The 20,791-nt window shown below is 48.9% G+C and overlaps 1 pseudogene; it reads right to left on the bottom strand.

Moving 5' to 3' along the window:
- Positions 1-12,735: 12,735 nt before the first annotated feature.
- LOC129654344 (uncharacterized) lies at positions 12,736-12,855 on the bottom strand (annotated as a pseudogene).
- Between the last annotated feature and the right edge of the window lie 7,936 nt (positions 12,856-20,791).

Genomic DNA, 20,791 nt, shown 5'->3' with positions numbered 1-20,791 from the left:
TGATTGCGCTGCGTCTTCCTTACTGCCCGGGCTTTTCTCTAGTTGCAGCGAGCAGGGCCTACTCTCCAGTTGCAGTGCATGGGCTTCTCATTGTGGTGTCTTCTCTTGTTGCGGAGCACGGGGTCTAGGGTGCAAGGGCTTCAGTCGTTGCAGCACATGGGCTCAGTAGTTGTGGCTTCAGGAAGCACAGGCTCAGTAGTTGTGGCGTACGGGCTTAGTTGCTCCAAGGCCGGCATGTGGGACCTTCCTGGATGAGGGATGGAACCTGTGTCTCCTGCATCGGTGGGCAGATTCTTTACCACTGAGCCACCAGGGAAGCCCTATTCTGTTGCATTTCGACCTGCTGAATGGATTCCCAGTACACTACCACGTTAGTATGTCACAACCTGCGGTTGCTGCTTTTGAAAAATACTGCCCTAGAGCAGAAACAAAGAAATAGAGGAAAACAATAGAATGGGAAAGAAAAGAGATCTCTTCAAGAAAATTAGAGATACCAAGGGAACATTTCATGCAAAGATGGGCTCAATAAAGGACAGAAACGGTATGGACTTAACAGAGCAGAAGATATTAAGAAGAGGTGGCAAGAATACACAGAAGAACTGTACAAAAAAGATCTTCATGACCCAGATAATCACTATGGTATGATCACTCACACTCACCTAGATCCAGACATCCTGGAATGTGAAGTCAGGTGGGCCTTAGGATGCATCTCTACGAACAAAGCTAGTGGAGGTGATGGAATTTCAGTTGAGCTATTTCAAATCCTAGAAGATGATGCTGTGAAAGTGCTGCACTCAATATGTTAGCAAATTTGGAAAACTCAGCAGTGGCCACAGGATTGGAAAAGGTCAGTTTTCATTCCAATCCCAAAGAAAGGCAATGCCAAAGAATGCTCAAACTACTGCACAATTGCACTCATCTCACATGCTAGTAAAGTAATGCTCAAAATTCTCCAAGCCAGGCTTCAGCAATACATGAACCGTGAACTTCCAGATGTTCAAGCTGGTTTTAGAAAAGGCAGAGGAACCAGAGATCAAATTGCCAACATCTGCTGGATCATGGAAAAAGCAAGAGAGTTCCAGAAAAACATCTATTTCTGCTTTATTGACTATGCCAAAGCCTTTGACTGTGTGGATCACAATAAACTGTGGACAATTCTGAAAGAGATGGGAATACCAGACCACCTGACCTGCCTCTTGAGAAATCTGTATGCAGGTCAGGAAGCAACAGTTAGAACTGGACATGGAACAACAGACTGGTTCCAAATAGGAAAAGGAGTTCGTCAAGGCTGTATATTGTCACCCTGCTTATTTAACTTATATGCAGAGTACATCATGAGAAACACTGGGCTGGATGAAGCACAAGCTGGAATCAAGATTGCCAGGAGAAATATCAATAACCTCAGATATGCAGATGATACCACCCTTATGGCAGAAAGTGAAGAAGAACTCAAGAGCCTCTTGATGAAAGTGAAAGAGTAGAGTGAAAAAGTTGGCTTAAAGCTCAACATTCAGAAAACTAAGATCATGGCATCTGGTCCCATCACTTCATGGCAAATAGATAGAGAAACAGTGGAAACAGTGGCTGACTTTATTTTTCTGGGCTCCAAAAATCACTGTAGATGGTGATTGCAGCCATGAAATTAAAAGACGCTTGCTCCTTGAAAGGAAAGTTATGACCAACCTAGACGGCATATTAAAAAGCAGAGACATTACTTTGCCAACAAAGGTCTGTCTAGTCAAGGCTATGGTTTTTCCAGTAGTCATGTATGGATGTGAGAGTTGGAGTATAAAGAAAGCTGAGCACTGAAGAATTGATGCTTTTGAACTGTGGTGTTGGAGAAGACTCTTGAGAGTCCCTTGGACTGCAAGGAGATCCAACCAGTCCATCCTAAAGGAGATCAGTCCTGGGTGTTCATTGGAGGGACTAATGTTGAAGCTGAAACTCCAATACTTTGGCTACCTGATGCGAAGAGCTGACTCATTTGAAAAGACCCTGATGCTGGGAAAGATTGAGGGCAGGAGGAGAAGGGGACGACAGAGGATGAGATGGTTGGATGGCATCACTGACACAATGGACATGGGTTTGGGTGGACTCTGGGAGTTGGTGATGGACAGGAAGGCCTGGCGTGCGGCTCTTCATGGGGTTGCAAAGAGTTGGACACGACTGAGCAAATGAACTGAACTGAACTGAACTGAGAGCAGAAATATCCAGTCCCACAAAGCACAAAGATTCTGTTCTGGAATAACTCAATAACATTTTCTCAAGGTTTACTCTGTGTCAGGTACTCATAGCATTTTACATGTATTAACCTAACAACAGTTCTCAATGTTGGAAGCCATTATCAGCATCCTTATTTTTCAGATGAGGAAATGGAGGCACAGAGAGGTTAAGCCACTCATCTGAGGTCACACAGCTCCACAGGGGCAGTGCCAGGCACTTTGGCTGCAGGGAAGGTGCTCTTAATTGCGAATCTTCACCACGCTTTCCTTCACCACACCCGGGCAAATGGACAAGGGTTTGAGTTGGATAATTTTGCTCTGCCTGGAAGGAAAAGCCTTTCAGCAAAGTGGGCTTTGCACCAGGAAAGGTCATGGAGGTGAGTATCTGGACCCCCTCGTGGAGGCGCTGAGGAAGTGGGCTCCTCACTTGTACCCCTGCAGTTAGGTGTTCAACTTGGCTCCGGCTGCCCTGAGTTAACCCTGCTTGTGGGCATGTGTGGGTGGCAGTGGTAAGTGCTCAAGGTTGAACAAAGCAAAGATGCTCACTGCATCTGTGAGAAACCACGGGGGCTGGATGGCTGCTGCAGGGGAAGTTCTGCAGGAAGAGGGTAGCAGGCGCAGAAGGAAACAGGTCTGGAGAGCTGTGCATGCTCTTCTGAGTGCCCCTTGGGGGGTCTCCCGTCCATGTTCTCCACTGACCGGCTCCCCTCAATACCTGAGATCTCCCTTCCTTTCCATAAAATGGGGCTGGAGGATTTCCCAGTCAGGAGGTCACGTGAGTAACACATGTTTTCATCCGTAAAGCCACTTTTCTTCTAGGACTGCTATAAATAAATGCTCCACCATAGCTGGTCCATTTCACCAATTCAAAAGGAACTTGAAGTAGCTTCCTCCAAAACACACATGACAACAGTTAAAAATAAAGTGAGAAAGAGAGATCAGAAACTGTAGAGAGGAAGGCAGAAGTCTACCGGGAACTTGAGGGGCTGTATACTTGATGCTACACTTAGCCTGAGCTTCCTGGCACCCCAGGCAAAAGAAGGGGGATAAGTCCTATAATCTGGTCTCTAAAATGAAGTGCATTGGGTTACAGAAAAGTGAAACTTGGTCTCAGACTGGAACATAAGCAGTGTGGCATGGGCAAAGAATCGAGGATCTGAAAGCAGACAGTGAGTGTGTGGCCCCTCAAAATGATTCAACCTTCCTGAGTCTCAGTTTTCTTATCTGTTAACTGGGCATGATAAGATTTTTCTTGGGAGGCTGTTGTTGAGATCAGAAATAACAATGTGTGAAGTGCATCTGAATACTTGGCAGGCCTCTCGTCTTACATATTACAAAGCATGATTTGACTGGTTGTCAGCAAATACATAGGGCTTTCCTGAGGGCAGTTCAAGTAATAAAGAATCTGCCTGCAAAGCAGAAGAAGCAAGAGACACAGATTCAGTCCCTGGGTGGGGAAGATTCCCTGGAGAAGGGCATGGCAACCCACTCCTGTATTCTTGCCATGAAGAATCCCATGGATAGAGAAGCCTGGTGGGCTACAGTCCATGGGGTCGCAAAGAGTCAGATGTGACTGAAGCGACTTAGCATGCACTCAAAGAAAATATATATTCAACGAAGAGTTCTTTTGGATGATGCAAAACCTTCCTCACCTGACTGTTTCTTACAACCAGCTCTGGAAATTATCGAGTAGTGTTTAAATTGCACACAGGCAAAATCAGGGTTGGGACAGGTGTTCGGAAACATCAGAACCTGCCATCAGATTTTTCTCTCTGAAATGTCCATTTCTCTTCTGGCTTTTGACAGCCCTGGAGTGGTCCTGGCCTGGTGTAGGAGTGAGGTTGTGAGCCTCATGTTTCATTGGGAAGATGTATACTCCTGGGAATAGACCCAGCATTCTCACCCATAGGGACCCGTGGTCTCTCCCGGCTCCTTCACAGGTATCCAGCCGAGAGACCAGAGCCTGCAGCCCAAATGCTAGAAAACGGAGATGACTCAGTAACCCACTCATCTTGCCCAAATTCTCTCCCATTTCCTGGCTGAGCACAGAACTGCCTGTCCTTCCAATGTTGTAGCCAGTGCTGGGCCCAAGCCGGCCCTGGGGGTGGCCAGGGGATCTCTTGGGTAGAAAGAATGCGTCTTCAAGCCTCAGTGTCTTCTTCTGTTCAAGGAAAGCAAACAGGTGCTTTCTTTCCCAGGCTGGGTTGGGGGTGGGGGTCCTTTAAGTCATTGGACAAAGAAATTGACTGGCTCATCACCCACCACGTGCTGGAAGGATCTGGAGCCACTGCAGTAATCTTGGGGGGCACTGACCCATGCTCTTGACCCATCCAAGCCCACAGGCCACGGCCCTCCAGGACTGAGCTCAGTGGGACTCCGAGCTCCAAGTCCCACCCCACTTACCCACCCCCTGCCAGTTCCCTGCACTTGGCCTTGGGGCCCCCCCACCGGGTGCCTCCAGCTTTCCTCCCTCCAGGGCTAAAATCCTTTGGTGTGTGCATGTGGAAGGTGTGGGGCTTTTATGAGCTCTTAGGACCTTGATTTGATCGTTTTCTTTATTAAATAAAAACTGTCGACTTAAAAAATTAGTCACAACATAAAAGTCAAGAGTTATGTTTTATTTGGTGGGAATTTTAAGACAGCAAGCCTGGGAGACAGCATCCCAAGTAACCCTGAGAGAACTGCTACTGATAAAGGGGGGGGGGTCGCGGAGGAGTGAAATTATATAGAAGTTTGCAACAAGGGGCAAGTAGTCTGAACATCAAAAGATTATTATTAATCATGAAAAAATAAATATCTCAAGTTAAGGAATTTAGCACTTTCTGTGTACGAAAAGATGCAAGAGCCTGGGCTTGAAGAAATCATTCCTTTCATATGCATCTCAGCTAGCGGAGCCAGAATCCTGCGTTTTTTCACATGCCCGCGCCCCGCCACCAATACCCCCAGCTCCTCAGAGCTGGTGTATGAGAGCTTCATCCTTCTTCCTGGGCGCCCTAGGGGCTCGGATATTCACATTTGGAGGGCCGGAATCGCCGATGGCTGTGACATCTTTGTGTGTTGACACGGCAGGAAACACTCCACTTCTGGATACAGATATAAACTTGTTTTGAAGAAGGGCAAGGTGTAGCTTCCAGAGGCACCTGGGCTGACGCCCCTCCAGCCCAAGACGGAGGGGGGGCAGGCGAGGCAGGCGGAGGGTTAGAAGAAGCGGCAGGAGGACCTGCTGTTTTTCCTGTTGCAAGTAAAAGGGAAACAAAGTGGGAAGTGGAGTGTGCGGGCTGTCAGCAGGCGGGGCGCCCCCACCGCGCCCCGCCTCCGTCCCTCGAGGCTCACTCGCGCCCAGCGCCGGAGCTCCCAGCGGCTGCCAGCTGCGCCCGGACGGGTAAGCGCTCACCTCCGGCTGAGTCTGGGAGGTGGGGGAGAGGACAGGGACCAGGGACTTCGGAGGACTTAGGGGGACCACGAAGAGACGGGGGACCGGCTTGTGGACGTCTCCCGGCGCGAAGAGCCGGTGCACCCGGGGCCGGTGCACCCGGGTCCTGTGCACCCGCCGGCGTCTAGCGAGCCGGGCGAGGGGGCGCCCCCCGGAACTTGGGCCAAGGTTGTGCGCGGGGTCGGGGCGGCCCCCGGAGCGTCCTCCGAGAGAGGGATGCACACAGCTCCCGTGCACGGGGACTGTACGCCCCCGGGGAGGTCCCGGGCCCGAGGCGGGGTACGGGGTGCGCTCCCGCGGCAAGACAGCCTCGTATGCACCAGCCGAGCCCATGGAATGACAGCGGTTAGCCGCGTGCGCCCTGCCCCGGGGGCTGGCGAGCGGGACCCGGGGCGCCCGGGCTATGCCGTGGGGTGCAGGCTACGTTCTCTACGGCGGTTCTGCCTCCCCCCACCCCCGCCCCGAGCTCCCGTCGAGCCTTGGGGAGAGGGGTGCACACATCTCCCCTGCGCCCTGGCCCGGTGCACCCTCCCCAGCCCCGGAGAGCGGGACCCGTGGCTGGAGAGAGGCCAGGGAAGGCGTTGCCGGACGCTTGGACTTGCGGCGGGTCCTTCCCGCCGGCCCTGGCGGGGCTCGGGCCGCTGGTGCCGCTCACCGCGTGTTTACTGCAGCGGCGCGGCGAGACCAGCGCCGGATCTGCGGCTGGGTCCGGGTTACGGCGGCAAAACCGCCTTCAGCTTTGCATTTCCGGACTCTTTTTTTTCTTTCTTTCTTTCTTCTTTTTAATACTCTTACCCGTAATTCAGCCTGAATGAGGCTGCTGCTGCTGCCTTTTTTTTTTTTTTTTTTAATCGCGTTTCCTGTTTTTATTTAGGGTCCGTCCTGTGCACCCACTTCTCTGAGATCGAGGAGAGAGGGACGCGGGGAACTTTTTTGGGGACCGGGACGTGTGGGCGGGGGCACTGCTTTGCCGTCTGCGCCCTGAGCCCTGCTCCGGTGGAGAGATGGAGAGCCAGGAGAGGACTGATAGGAGGCGCTTCGGGAGGGGAAGCGAGTGGGGATGGGATTTCCGGGGTCGGAGTGGGGGACGCTGTGGGGCAGCCAGTGCCGGCGGCCCAAGTACCAGGTTCAAGCGCAGCACCCTTGGGATCTGCCCAGTTTGCTTATGGAGAGGTCTGGAGCCGTTGGATGATTGGGCAGCTTTCATTTCGTTCAGGTGTCCGCAGGAAGGAGGGCGCTGTGGGTCTCGAACCCCACTGGACCATCAAATGGGGCTTCTTTCCCCCGGGGCTCCTGCAGAAACCCCGACAGACGCCACCCCCAGAAATGTCCTGCAAGCACGGTCACGCGTGTGTGAGGTGTGTGCCCTGGGGCAGGGAGCAGCTTCCTTTCCCAGGAATCTCCCCGGGAAAGGTTCACTGCTCCAGAGGGACTTTGAAACCGAGAACTAATCCCACTGCTCACTTCCAGAGGGGCTGCACACCCACCGCTGGCGTGCCTGAGTGCCTCAGTGTTCTTCTCAAGTGAATGGTGCCATGGGGTTTTTTCCATGTATCTTCAGTTAACCAGGCTCAGCACAGTGAAAACTTGCTGACCCACACGTTTACAATTAGCTGATCCAGAATCCTGGTTCCTTTAGACGCCAAAGCATTTAGTCATCTGAACGTATGTCGCCTAACAGTTTGCTTGGTGTTCGGACCTGGGACGTGGGGTGTCCTTTCAGAGCCATAGAGTCTAAGGTACCCACCTGGATGCTCTCCTGTAAAACCCTGCTACCCTTACCCACCAGGTTTGAGGAACATGATAAGTGGGGGTGAAGATTCTTCTGATTTAGGAGGCTGCCAGCAAACACAAGGAGAGCAGAATAGAGCTTTCTCTTCTGTTCTCCCCAGAGCAGAAATCGCCAACCCCTTCACATTCCCATGTCCTGCTGTGGCTTAATGTCTTGATGGTGGGATTCTGTCCATTCTGGCTCAGGAGAGCTCTGACTAGCACATACTGAGGTTCATTCTCTTCTGGTGCTTTCAGCAAAGTAGTGGAAAACACCCGGGGTGTGGGGGTGGGGTGGGAGGATGAGTATACTCTTAAAATCTAGTTGGCAGTTGCCAGCTCTAAAGACAAGCCAAGCTTACTTCCCCTCACCTCTCCACCCACCTTTAGAAACAACACTGTCAATACAGATGTTTCTGGAATTAGGGCAACTGCCCCAGAGGTCCTTCTGGCCACACTGATGTCCCTTTCTGGCGGGACAAGCTGCATTTTTGCTGCTTTGGTCCTTGCCCAGGAAGGACGGGTAAAGTACACCTTTGAATGATTGCTTGGGGCTCCGTTCTTTCTCTTGCTTTATTACGGATCCCCCCGGGGGCCAAGGCTAAAAACAAGGCAGGCTGGCAGGGAGAGTACCAGCCCCTGGGGGTGCTTACAAGGCAAGACAATCCATAAGTAGAAACCAGCCTCAGACCTGGTTAGCTTTGCTTTTGTGCCTATGTCAAGGGAGATTGTGGGGTGGGGGGAGAATGGGGGAGTATGAGGGGTCAGTTCCTGCTTCACCTTGTTTTCCTTTAATTGCACAGTTAAAGGGAGAAGTGAATGTGCAACTCATGAAGCAATTCCCCTTTGGTTAGCTTATTTTTCAAAACCATTTTTTTTAGAGAGCACCTCCCTCCCTCCAGCTGCTTCTGTGGGTCTGACGGTGGGGCTTGGGGCCCCACCAAGTGTTTCCTTACCGTGGGACCTCAGAAGAGCTCTTTCCGCCACTCTCCAGAGGACAAACACTTTTCCCAGCCAAGCGGTTGGAGGGGCAGGACTGGAGGGCAAGGCTCCCAGGAGGGTCAAGGAAGGTCAGTGCCCCGCTGCCCCCGGGTCAGAGTCAAGACGCGTGTGGTAATTAGCCGCCAGCCCGTGGAGGGTGGTGGGAGCCTGACTGATTTGGGAGAAAGGAAAACATCTTCATTTTGGGGCCACTGCTGGTGTTTCATAAATGACAAAGGTTGCAAAACTCCTCCTCTCTCCCTGCAGTTAATGCTAAAACTGAATTTTCTTCAACTTGGTTGGTGGAAATCCCCTGCAATCATATCAGAAATACTGCCAGTTTCAAGGTGGGGGAAAAAAACAATTAAAGAAACTGGGGAGCCTCTCTCTTCACTCTTTTCCTTGCAGACAAATACTGACTTGCTTTGGGTCATTACAAAATCTGGCTCCCTCTCCCTTCCCTGGAGGCCAGCACAGCCCCTGGGGCCTGAGGTTGGTGCTGCAGTGGTGTGGCTTGTAGAAGTCTCCACTCCTCCCCATCAGAGGTGGTGATCTGACCCCCCTCAGAGAAGGGCTCTTGGGGCTTCTCCTGGAAATGGGTGTTTTCCAAGGCTGCTTACTTTCTGAGCCGAGAGGGAGAGTCCTCAGAGTGATGGGTGTGTCTGTTCCTAAAGTGGTATTTCAGTTCACTGTGTTTCACTCACTTTGGGGGAAATTGCTTTTTCCACTTAGAGGAAATGCCAGGAACGTGACAGTAAGTGGGGATGGGGGGATGGGTGAGGGGAGAGCTGCAGAAAGGGAGTGAGCTGCTTGAACTGGATTTTACTGTCTTGGAGGGATGCCGTATTCGTTTCCCGTGGCTGTCAATAACAAATTCTTACAGTTTTTGTGGCCCAAAACAACACAAATGTATTCCCTCACAGTTCTGGACCCAAAAGTTCAAAATCAAGGTGTCTGTATGGCCTCCCTCTCTCCAGGGACCCCCCTGCCTCTTCCAGCTTCTGAGGGCTCCAGCTGTTTTTGGCTTGTGGCAGCATCATCTGATCTCTGCCCCTGTGTTCACACGGCTCCTCCTCTCTGTCTTGTCTTCTCCTCTTGTGTCTCTTAGAGGGACAGCTGTCATTGGATTTGGGGTCCACCTGAACGGTCCAGGATGAATTCATCTCAGGGTCCTTAATTACATCAGCAAAGACCCTTTCTACACAAAGTTAATTTTCCAAATAATTCATGGGTTCTGGGGATGAAGGCAGACATATCTTTAGAGGACACCATTCAGCCAACTGCAGAAGGATGGGAGTGTGTTTCTTTGGTATTTTCTGGGGAAGGTTTGAGCACAGTCATCTTTGCAGGGAATGGAATGCTCCCTACGTCTGGGCCCTGTACTTCCCTGTGAGTGACATCAGGCAAGGATTTCGGAGTCACTAGAGGTCCCGTAGCCACCAGCCTTCCTTCCGCCCTCCTGCTGCCCTCTGCCCAGCTTTGTGAACTGGCAGCCGCCTTAGAAGTTAGCTCTGCTGTGAGTAGCACCCTCCACAATCAGGGTCCCAAAGGCAGAAAAGAAAATTCCTGGAATTCAAAGGAACTACCAAGAGACCAGGCTCTTCACCTGCAGGGAATTGTTTCAGCCCCTCTTAGTCTTCTCTGGTCCTACCTGACCTAGGACAGCGCTTTCTCAGCTCAGGGCTCCCCACCTCTGTCTGGGGATACACAACCCTTCCCATTTTGGAGTTTCCTCTCTTGAGCAGTTGTTGGACTGGCTCAGTTTTGTTGCTATGTCCCTATGTCCTCCTCCTGAGCGGCCACTATTGTGAGATGGGGCGGGATGGCGCTGGTGGTGTGGGAAGGGATTTGGGGAGCCCCACCCCTATTACTGAAGCTTGTAGGGATGGAAGCTCTCTGGAGGGGCAGGGCTCTTATTCCACCTCCCCATCTAGAATTGCAGAGGGGCATTGCCTTTTTTTCTGTTGGTTGTGAAATCTTGGAGACATGCTGTCTTCTCAATGGGGAAGCAGGTTCATAGCTGTGATACTGAAACTTTAAGTCCTTTATACATAGGCGGGGTGGGGTGCAGAGGTGATGGAGGAATTGCCATATGGAAGAAAAAGTATGTCTTTGGAGTCAACCAGACTTGATTTTAATCCCAATCACTTAAAAAAAAATTTTTTTTTATGTGGACCATTTTTAAAGCCATTTTTTGAATCTGTTACAGTGTTGCTTCTGTTTTATGTTTTGGTTTTTGGACCTAGAAGCATGTGGGATCTTAAGTCCACTACCAAGGATCGAACGCATACCCCCTGCGTTGGAAGGCAAAGTCCCAACCCCTGGACCACCAGGGAAATCCTTCCCAACCACTAGGCAAGTCACAGAACCCTCGCAAGCCTCAGAGTCCCCAGTTTTAACAACTGGAATAGCAATTTTATAGCCAGTCTTGAGCATTTCATATAGTCATGTGTAAAGTGCCAGGCACACTTTTATGTCTGTAAAAGAGCTGAGGTGTACAGGGTGTGTAGAACGTCTTGTGGGATTTTAGTTCCATGACCAGGGATGGAACCTGGGCCCTAAGAAGTGAAAGTGTAGAGTCCTAACCACTGGACCACCAGGGAATTCCCACGTTTCCATTTTTAATGTGCATTTTTAATTGTGACCAGTGTGCTGTGTGCTTAGTCTCCGTTGTGCTCGATTCTTTGCAACCCCATGGGCTGTAGCCTGCCAGGCTCCTTTATCCATGTGGATTCTCCAGCAAGGATACTGGAGTGGGTTGCCTTGCCCTCCTCCAGGGGATCTTCCCAACCCAGGGATCAAACCCTGCATTAGGCATATGCTTTTTTACTTTAATTTTTATGTTTTAATTGTGGTAAAATATATGTAAAATTTACCATTTAGATCATTTTTTTAAGTGTATTTCATTCTGTGGCACTTAGTACATTCACATCATCATCAACTATCACTGCTGTCCATCTCCAGAATTTTTTTGTTTTGCAAAATTGGAACTCTTTACCCATTAAACCCTAATGCTCTGCATGGCTCTCCCCACCTCAGCCCCTGGCAACCACCACTCAGCTTTCTGTCTCGGAATTTGACTACTCTTGGTACCTGATACAGATGGAATCGCACAGTATTTGTCCTTTTGTGACTGGCTCGTTTCACTCAGCATCATGACCTCTGGATTCATCTGTGTTGCAGCATGTGTCAGAAGCCCCCCCACCTTTTAAGGACTGAATAATATTCTATTGTATGGATGGACCGCAGTTTGCTTATCCAGTCATCTGTCGATGGACACTTGGTTACTTCCACTTTGGGGCTATTGTGAATAATGCTGCTATGAATGTGGATGTTCATAGATATCTGTTTGGGTCCTTGCTTTGAATTCTTTTGCCTATATACCCAGAAGCGTAATTGCTGGGTCATATGATAATTCTATACTTAATCGTGTGAGGGGCAAATCATGTGCTTTTGTAATTTGCTTTTTTCACTTAACAGGGGCACATTAGCATTCCCCATCACTTCATCACCTGGTTATCCTTTTATTGGCAGGATAAATGTCCTAGTGCAGGGACACCATTACTTTCTCCGGCATCCTCCACTGTGGGACATTTATCTTGCTTCCAGGCACCCACACACACACACCACTTTTGAAGCACTGTAACAGATATTTTCAGGCATCTGAATTTTCCCGTATTCAAGAATTATCATCAAAGGTATTGACAATTTTTATGGCTCGTGGAGCTAAATATTTTTCCAGGAAATATTGAATGAGTTTATCCCAGTGATATAGAACAGTTTCATGATGGCATTTAATAATATTGGTAAAAAATGTTTTACTAATTGGCTTAAAACGTAGTCATCTTAAATTTTTTTTGGTTTTATTTATTTATTTTGCTAATGAGGCTAAATAGCTTTCTTTTTGGTTGTTAGCTGTAGGTATAGCATGAGGTTTGCTGCAGTATAACATAGCAATTAAACCCTTGACCTCTAGAATTGGATGGAACTCTGGAATTTAAACTGTAGTTTCCCTACATTCCTGCTGTGTGACCTTGATATTTCTTACCTTCTGTGATCCTCGGTTTCCTCTTCTGTTAAGTGAAGCTAATGGGACCTGTTCCTAGTGTTGTCTTGAGGATTAAATGAGATAAACTAGAAAATGAACATCGCATATCATATAGTTGATACTCAGCCCACCAGGCTATTCTGTCCAAGGAATTCTCCAGGCAAGAATACTAGAGTGGGTTGCCATTCCCTTCTCCAGGGGATCTTCCCCACCCAGGGATCAAACCTGGTCTTCCATATTGCAGGCAGATTCTTTACCGTTTGAGCCACCAGGGAAGCCCAAGCCTACAGCACCTGATATTCCCAGGCAATCTCCCATCCCAAGTAATAATCAGGCCCAATCCTGCTTAGCTTCTGAAATCAGACAAGATCAGGTGCATTTAGGGTGGTATGGCCATAGGAATGGGCTTCTCAGGTGGTGCAAGTGGTAAAGAGCCCACCTGCCAATGCAGGAGAGGTAAGAGCTGTGGGTTTGATCCCTGGGTTGGGAAGATCCCCTGGAGAAGGGCAAGGCAACCCACTCCACTACTATTATTATCATTATTTTATTTAACAAGTCTCCATTTACCCTCAAGATTAATCTTGTTACTACAGGGAGAGATGGTTTATGCTTAAGCCAAAGGGATTTGGGTTAAGCATGGGGATCCATTTTTCTGCTATAAAGGTAGACGATCAGCCCTTCTGTCAAAATGGACCTAGTCCCCAGCTGTCTGCCTGGATCTGGGTGTGAGCCTCCCTGGGGCACATGCATGAACCGATGCTTGCTGAGAGGTATGGCGGGACGGAGGGGCTGCAGGACCCTGTGCTCTGGGGTCCCATCACCCCTGCAGCATGGAAATGAGGGTAAAGACTTACGAATGGTGGAGTCCAGAATTCATCTTGGTGATCGTTTCTGTCCACATCCAGTTGCTCCTTCGTGCGGTTTGGTCCCACAGGCGCAGGACCCTGGGGTAGCACCAGTGTGGGTTGCTGACCATGAAGCAGCCTTTTGCAGCCCCTTAGAGTAAAAAGTAAAGCTTCCTTAGGGGCTCAGTGGTAAAGAATCCTGCCAATGTAGGAGACGCAAGAGACCTGAGTTTGATCCCTGGGTGGGGAAGATCCCCTGGAGTAGGAAATGGCAACCCATTTCAGTATTTTTGCCTGGAAAATTCCATGGACAGAGGAACCTAGTGGGCTATAGCCCACGGGGTCACAAAGAATCGGACACAACTGAGCACAGCAGAGTGAAATGGCGTCCAAGCTCCTCTCAAGCGCGTGTCAGGTAGCCTCAGGTGAGGGTCGTCCATCCCACACACAGTTGGTTTAAGCATGCATTTTCCTCTTTGCTGCCAATCTGTGTCTGAGGAGGATATCAATAAAACCAGGGTCTTGATCTCAAACAGCTTCATGAGAAATTTCTTCTAGTGGAAAAACCACCAAAAACCCCCCCAACTTTCCCTCTCACCTGTCCCTCTTAAAAAACGCCATTGAAAAACCTTTCTCATGTTCAGAGCCAATGAAAAGATGAGCAAAACCACACTCTTGTTTCTGATGGTTCATGGGTCCAAAAGCCAGCTCACTGGGTTATGAATCTTTTTTCCCTATTGTGTGGTGTGACGAATATTTGAATAAATATTCACCTACTGTCACTGGGAAACCAGTGCTCTATTTTTAATTAAGTGCACCCTGTGTCTTATATGAGGGAGCTTCATAAGATGTGTGAGGCTTAGTATTTCCAGTGGGAGGCACAGTGTTTGATAATGAGTAAAGAGAAAGTCTAATGTTCATGTCAAAAGCAAGAGTTTAGGAACTAGAGGGAAGTTGAGATCTTGGCTTTGATCCTAAATGCTTAGTGACCTTGACCTCTCTGAGCCTCCGGATTTTCATCTGAAAATTGACATAACCATATCTCTTTTATTGGATTGTCGTGAGGATTAGAAATAAGGAAAACTTGTATTAGTTTGGAATGGGCACTTCAAAAGTTGCTGTGTTTGCCACTGGATGAATGAATCTTTGCAGCCCACACTGTAGGACTGAATGGATTTTAAATGACAGGTATCTTTGTCATAAGTTGTTGAGGTTTGCTTTTGTGCTAAGGTTTATTCAACCACTATCCTTTTTTCTTTTTTTTTTTTTCACTTTTTCGCTATGCTGCTTGGCATGTGGGAACTTAGTTCCCTAACCAGGGTTCAACTCTCGCCCCCTGCATTGAAAACAGTGTGAAATCTTAACAACTGGACCACCAGGAAAGTCCCCAATCACTATCTTATTTGATTCTCCCACAATGATCCGTTTGGAATGCACAGGGTACGTGTCAGTAAATACCCCTATTTTACAGATAAGGGTTGGAATCGTTTTGCCCTCTGTTATCAGCCTGTTCCTCTCAGATGTGCCAAAGCCAGGAGGTTCTTTTTTTTTTTTTCAGCTTTTTCTAACTGTTCAAGGTCTGGAGGAGCTCGGAGGACAGAGGCTGAGAGGGTGGAGGTGAGGCTTCTAGTGAGGTCTGCCATCAGGTGATCTTGGCCCCATCACCTGCAAGCTGCAGCAGTGAGATGGGGGTGGCCCAAGCGGGCAGGCTGCTCTGAAGGCAGCCATCCCAGGACAGCTTTCTGCTGCAGGTTTGTGGGAAAGTGGTTGGGAGATGGCTAGGCAGCTGGCCGTGACCTTTACCCTCATGGACCTTGCTTCTCCAACTTTCCCACCCACTCCTCCCACCAGAGAGATGGGATTGTGACCCTAGCCTGCTGCAGCCCACCCCAACCATGACCTTGCTTTGAAGCTTCAAGTTTTATTTTTAATCCTAACAATAATTTTACATTCTATTCCTCGATAATCCATGTTTATTTTGCTATTCCCCCTTACTTTTGAGTCAGATGGATGCTCTGGGAAGATGTTTATGTTCTTGCTGTGGCTTCCGTTATTCCCACCCCAATGTCTCCAACTACAGTTTGAAAAACAGATTAAGGCAAATAGTGATTAGATTAGATGCAACTGTGATGAGATACCTAGCTTCTTAGGAGCACTTTAAAAAAAATTATTACTTTATTTGGCTTCACTGGGTCTTACTTGCAGCATGCAGGATATAGTTTCCTGACCAGGGATCAAACCCAGGCCCCCTGCATTGGGAGTGCAGAGTCTTAGCCACTGGACCACCAGGGAGGTCCCATAGGAGCCCTGTTATCCTATGTGATTCATTGACTGATTAACTGAAACTTCAGTTTAGGTAGATAATTATGAAAATGCTGCATCTCAAATCTAAGCATCTTAACTTAAAACATATCCCCGCGTACTGATGTGGGACTTCCCTGGCTGTTCAGTGGTTAAGACCCCAAGCTCCAGATGCCAGAGAATCTGGTCAGAGAACTAAGATCCCCCTTGTCATGCAGCATGCCCTCCTCCACCCGCAAAAAAGTACATAGATGTACTGATGTGAGGCCAAGAGCTTTTGTTTGATTGGTTCGTCATTCTTAAGTAAGGCATAGAATCCTTTGTCAATTCTCATTCTTCTCCCCTACCTTTTACAGTTGCTTTGCTCAGTCTCATTCAATGGAAACTTTGTTTTAGTGACTTGTCTTTACTGTTTTCTAAAGCACTCAATTCCATTTTCATGGAAACAGCTCTTTCTGGTCACACCCATATTTCATCCACTTATCCGCTGACCACACTGTGTAATTACAAAGGTGAACAGCTGGCATGGGTGTGCTTAGGCACAAGAACAGCTAAGTCTTTCAGAGACCAAAACCTGCAGCCTGGTATCCTGAGTGGTCAGCACGATGAGACCATCAGTCAAAGTGTCTTGAAGAGGGAATGGTGAGCACAATTCCCCCAATTCTGCTACAGAGAGGTCGAGGGGCGGGAGAGATGGGGGAAGGCGGCAGAATCACAGAGCCTGGTTGAGAGGCAGAGTTTGACCTAGAACTCCCTTCTCAAAGACACCAGCCCCGCACCCTGAGGAGCACAACAAGCTCCAGAAAAGGGATCTTTCACACTAGTTTCTTTAGCAGTATTTATACCAATGAGCCTTGCTATTGGCCAGCTCTGAATTGCCACCTTAGTCTAGCTTGCAACATCTTTAATAACAATAAAAACAAACACTTTTGTAGCACCTACTCTGTGCTACATAGTATTCTGGGCACTTTGAAAATACTAACTTATTCTTATTTATTTATTTATTTGGCTATGCCAGGTCTTTAGTTGTGCATGTAGGATCTTGTTCCCCAAACAGGGATCGAACCCTTCTGCATTGAGAGTAAGAGTTTTAGTCACTGGACCACCAGTTGTTGTTGTTGTCAGTAGCTAAGTCGTGTCCTACTCTTTATGAAGCCACAGACTACAGCCCGCCAGGCTCCTCTGTCCTTCACTATCTCCCAGCATTTGCTGAAATTCATGTTCACTGAGTGTGTGATGCTATCTAACCATCTCATCCTCTGCCACCCACTTCTCCCTTTGCCTTCCATCTTTCCCAGTATCAGGGTCTTTTCCAATGAGTCAGCTCTTCTCATCAGGTGGCCAATGCACTGGAGCTTCAGCTTCAACAACACCAGGGAAGTCCCCCAAATACTAATTTCTTCTTTGAAGCACTATCATGATCTGTGTTTTACAGAAGGGGGAACTGAGGCACAAAGAGATTTAGTAACTTATCTAGGTATTACTCAGAAAGGAAGCGGCAGAGCTTGCTCCTCACCTCTGTCCTGTGCTGTCTCCAAATGCGCCCCCTTGTTGCCCAGGAGGGGAACCTGGATCCCAGGTGGGAGGAGGGCTGAGGCCTCTGGGAGGCCCATCAGCTGTGCAGAGGGTCGTCCCCGCCCTGTTCTCACCGGTTCCCTCTGATTCCAGGCTAACTTGGGGTCCAGACAGCCTTTCTGTTCTTGCAGTCCTTGTCTCAGTAGAGCTGGCCTCCTGGGTTCTGCTCCTCTACAGACAGACGTGCCAGGAGAATGCAGCTTCTGGTACCCAGCCCACCCCAGTCTGCCCAGGTAGTGCCCATTCACCCCTCTGTCCAGCGGAAGCAGGGCCCGACCTCTGCAACCTCAATTTCTTCCTTGCCCAATTTCTTCCTTGAGCCTTTCATGGGAAGTCCACCCAAGGGTCCTCAACCTAATGGGTGACACAGTCATGGCAACAGGACTCAAGTGTCTTCTTGACCCGTGGCCCAAATCTGGTTCCTCTGCACACCCAGGAAAAGGGAGTATTGTTCAGTGGTAAGAGCAGGGCTCAGGGGTCAACCCGGTTCACATCTGCCTCTCCCATCACTACTGTGCAGCGTCACCTCCTCGAGCCTCACCCTCCTCCTTTATGAAACAGAAGGCCTGCCATAGGGGCTTCTTGTGATGATTAAATGCAAAAACGGATGTAAGGCACCTAGAATGTGCTGGCTCGTGACAGGTGCTTAGTGATGGGGCAATCCTTGCTGTAGCCCCAGAGATGGGCTTGACAACTGATGAAGAGGCTGTTGTTGTTGTTTTAATGTTTATTTATTTATTTGGCTTTGGCAGGTCTTAGTTGAGGCACAGGCTGTCTTTATTTGCAACATGTGAACTCTCAGTTACGGCACGTGGAATCTAGTTCCCTGACCAGGGATTACACCCGGGCCCCCTGCATTGACAGCACGGCGGCTTAGCCACTGGACCACCAGGGAAGACCCGCAGCTATTGTTTTGAACCTATCTGGTAGATTCCTGGGGAGAAGCAGCCTGGAGACCTGGAAGTGGAAGGAGACGTAGAGGGCATCTGCCAAGGAGAGGTGGAATGAGATGGGTGATGGAATGAGACGTTCAGAGTTCTCTGTGGTCCCTGAGGCTTACAGGCTGTCTTCGGATCTGGGGTTTCCCAACAACAGGAGAGAAGGATGTGCAAACCCGTGGCTGAGTGGGGAAGGAGGAGGTTGGAGGCTGAGCCTAGGGAAGGGAGCCTAGGAGGATGGAGTACACTGCCAAGTGGCTGAGACCCTTAGGAGGGGAAGCCATCTCCACTGCCACCCTGAATGTGTGTGTGTGTGTGTGTGTGTGTGTGTGTAATTCGTTTGGGGTCAGGACAGGAGAGATGAAGTCGAGTTCGGAGAGTTGGTTTTTTATTTATTTATTTTTTTCTGTACTGGGTCTTCGCTGCTGCGTGGGCTTTTCTCCAGTTGCAGCAAGCAGGGGCTACTCTCTAGTTGCGGTGTGCAGGCTTCTCATTGCGGTGGTTTCGCCTGTTGCAGAGCACAGGCTCTAGGTGCTCGGGCTTTGGTAGTTGTGGCATATGAGCTCAGTAGTTGTAGTTCCTGGGCACTAGAGCACAGGCTCAGTGGCTGTGGCACCCTAGCTTAGTTGCCTGGTCCAAGGCATACAGGATCTTCCTGGACTAGGGATGGAATCTGCGTCTCCTGAGTTGACAGACGGATTCTTTACCATTGAGCCACCAGGGAAGCCCTGCAGTTTTAAAAGATATTAATCTCTTGGGGGTCTTGAGATTGGGGTGGTCTACATCTTCTGGATATTATAGGCTGTGATTTTCCTAGATTATGCATGTGCACATTTTTAATATATGTGCTATATGTTTTATAAGTGTGTGTGTATACTATATATATTTATTTGCATAGAATCCATACAAGCTAGTTATGAAAGTTTGTAAATAAAACCTGCCCTACAGCTTCAGTACTCAATGGTTTCTAACCTTTTTCAGATTTTTAAATCCTTTTTTTTTTGGGGGGGAGGGGGCATGTGGGATCTTAGGTTCCCCAACCAGGGATTGAATCTGTGCCCCCTGCAGGGGAAGCCTGGATTCTTAACCACTGGACTGCTAGGGTAGTCCCAGATTTTAAATCTTTTTGAAAATCTGTTGAAAAATCACAGACCTTCTCCCCAGAAAAAAGCTCCTAGGAGACCATTTGTATGTATACTTTCATCAGGCTCGCAGAGGTCCCCAAGTTTATCCTAGATTCTGGGACGGTGCAGTGAAGAGCTGTTTGGGTCCGACCGCCAGCTTCTGACTCTGAAACCAACCTCAGAAGCCAGAAAGAGACGAAAGATTCCGACCTCCCAGCGGCCTCCGTGAGACACACTTGCCCCACCACGTGTTCAAAGTCTGCTTTGAAGCTGTTTCTATTTCCAGTAAATCGACCACCTCTTAGATACTATGTACCAGTGTACTCTGTGCCGTTTAAGTCTTTTTCTTTGCTCTAAATTCATGGCTTGTTTTGCCTTTCATCCAGGACTGGCTTTCCTGCATCACTGGGTGACTCTGCTGTAGGATCGCCTCATTTGTGGAGGCCACTCTGTCCTTTAAGAAGTTGCAGCCTGCGGCTTTGTGGTCGCCCCTTCTGCATGAAGGGCAGGTGGAGAGGCCTTCCCGGTAGAGCTGGGTGTCAACCATGCGTGGGTGGGATGGTCTATAGGGAACAGGAAGTCAGGGCCATGTCCAGGCCCCAGGTATTGGGCTCCAGGCAGCTTGAAACCCTGTAGGATGAGTACACAGACACCTTTTCACTGACTGGCAACGGTTAGCCTTCCTGAGACCTTCCCATGTCCTCTGCTCCAGGTATGAAGGGGGCCCCTCCACTTGAAGCACCCCAACGCTTTCCCCAGTCCTACAGGGGGCCAGCCTCCCTCGTGCCACTTCTGACTTGGGACAGTGACCTCGCCTGGTTTCCTCTCCCCCTTCTAGAACATAACAAGCTTTATTGAGATATAATTCACATGCCATAAAATTCTTTTAATGTACACAATTCAGTATTTTTTAATATAGTCACAGAATTGTGCAACCGTTGCTTTAACCTGTTATAGAACATTTTCATCACTCAAAAAGAAATCTTGTAGCTGTTGTTCAGTTGCTAACTCATATTTAACTCTTTGAAACCCCATGGACTGTAGCACGCCAGGCTTCCCTGTCCTTCACTATCTCCTGGAGTCCACCCGAGCCCATTTCCATTGAATTGGTGATGCCATCCAACTGTCTCCTTCTCTATCACCCCCTTCTCCTGCCCTTGATCTTTCCCAGCATCAGGGTCTTTTCCAATGAATCAGCTCTTCTCATCAGGTGGCCAAAGTATTGGAGTTACGTTTTAATTATTCAAAAACGAAACCTTGTATTCACTAGCAATCACTCTCCATTTCTCCTCAACCCCTCCCAGCCCTGGCAACCACTGCTCTACTTTCTGTTTCTATGAACTTGCCTATTCTGGACATTTTATACACATGGAATCACGCAGGATGTGGTCTTCTGTGGCTGGCTTCTTTCACTTGGCCTGTTGCCACTTCTTTAGGAATGTCTCTGGCTCATTATTACAGTGGAGGAGTTGTTTGTACTGACTGTTCAGCCACAGGTATCGATGGAGCCCCTGCTGCACTAAGCCTGGAGCAGGTGCTAGGCCACATAGTGAA

This window comes from Bubalus kerabau, chromosome 5, assembly GCF_029407905.1.
Source record: "Bubalus kerabau isolate K-KA32 ecotype Philippines breed swamp buffalo chromosome 5, PCC_UOA_SB_1v2, whole genome shotgun sequence".
In the NCBI taxonomy this organism is placed as follows: domain Eukaryota; kingdom Metazoa; phylum Chordata; class Mammalia; order Artiodactyla; family Bovidae; genus Bubalus; species Bubalus kerabau.
Note: the sequence above shows the minus strand (reverse complement) of the source record. Positions and strands in the feature narration are given on the sequence as shown.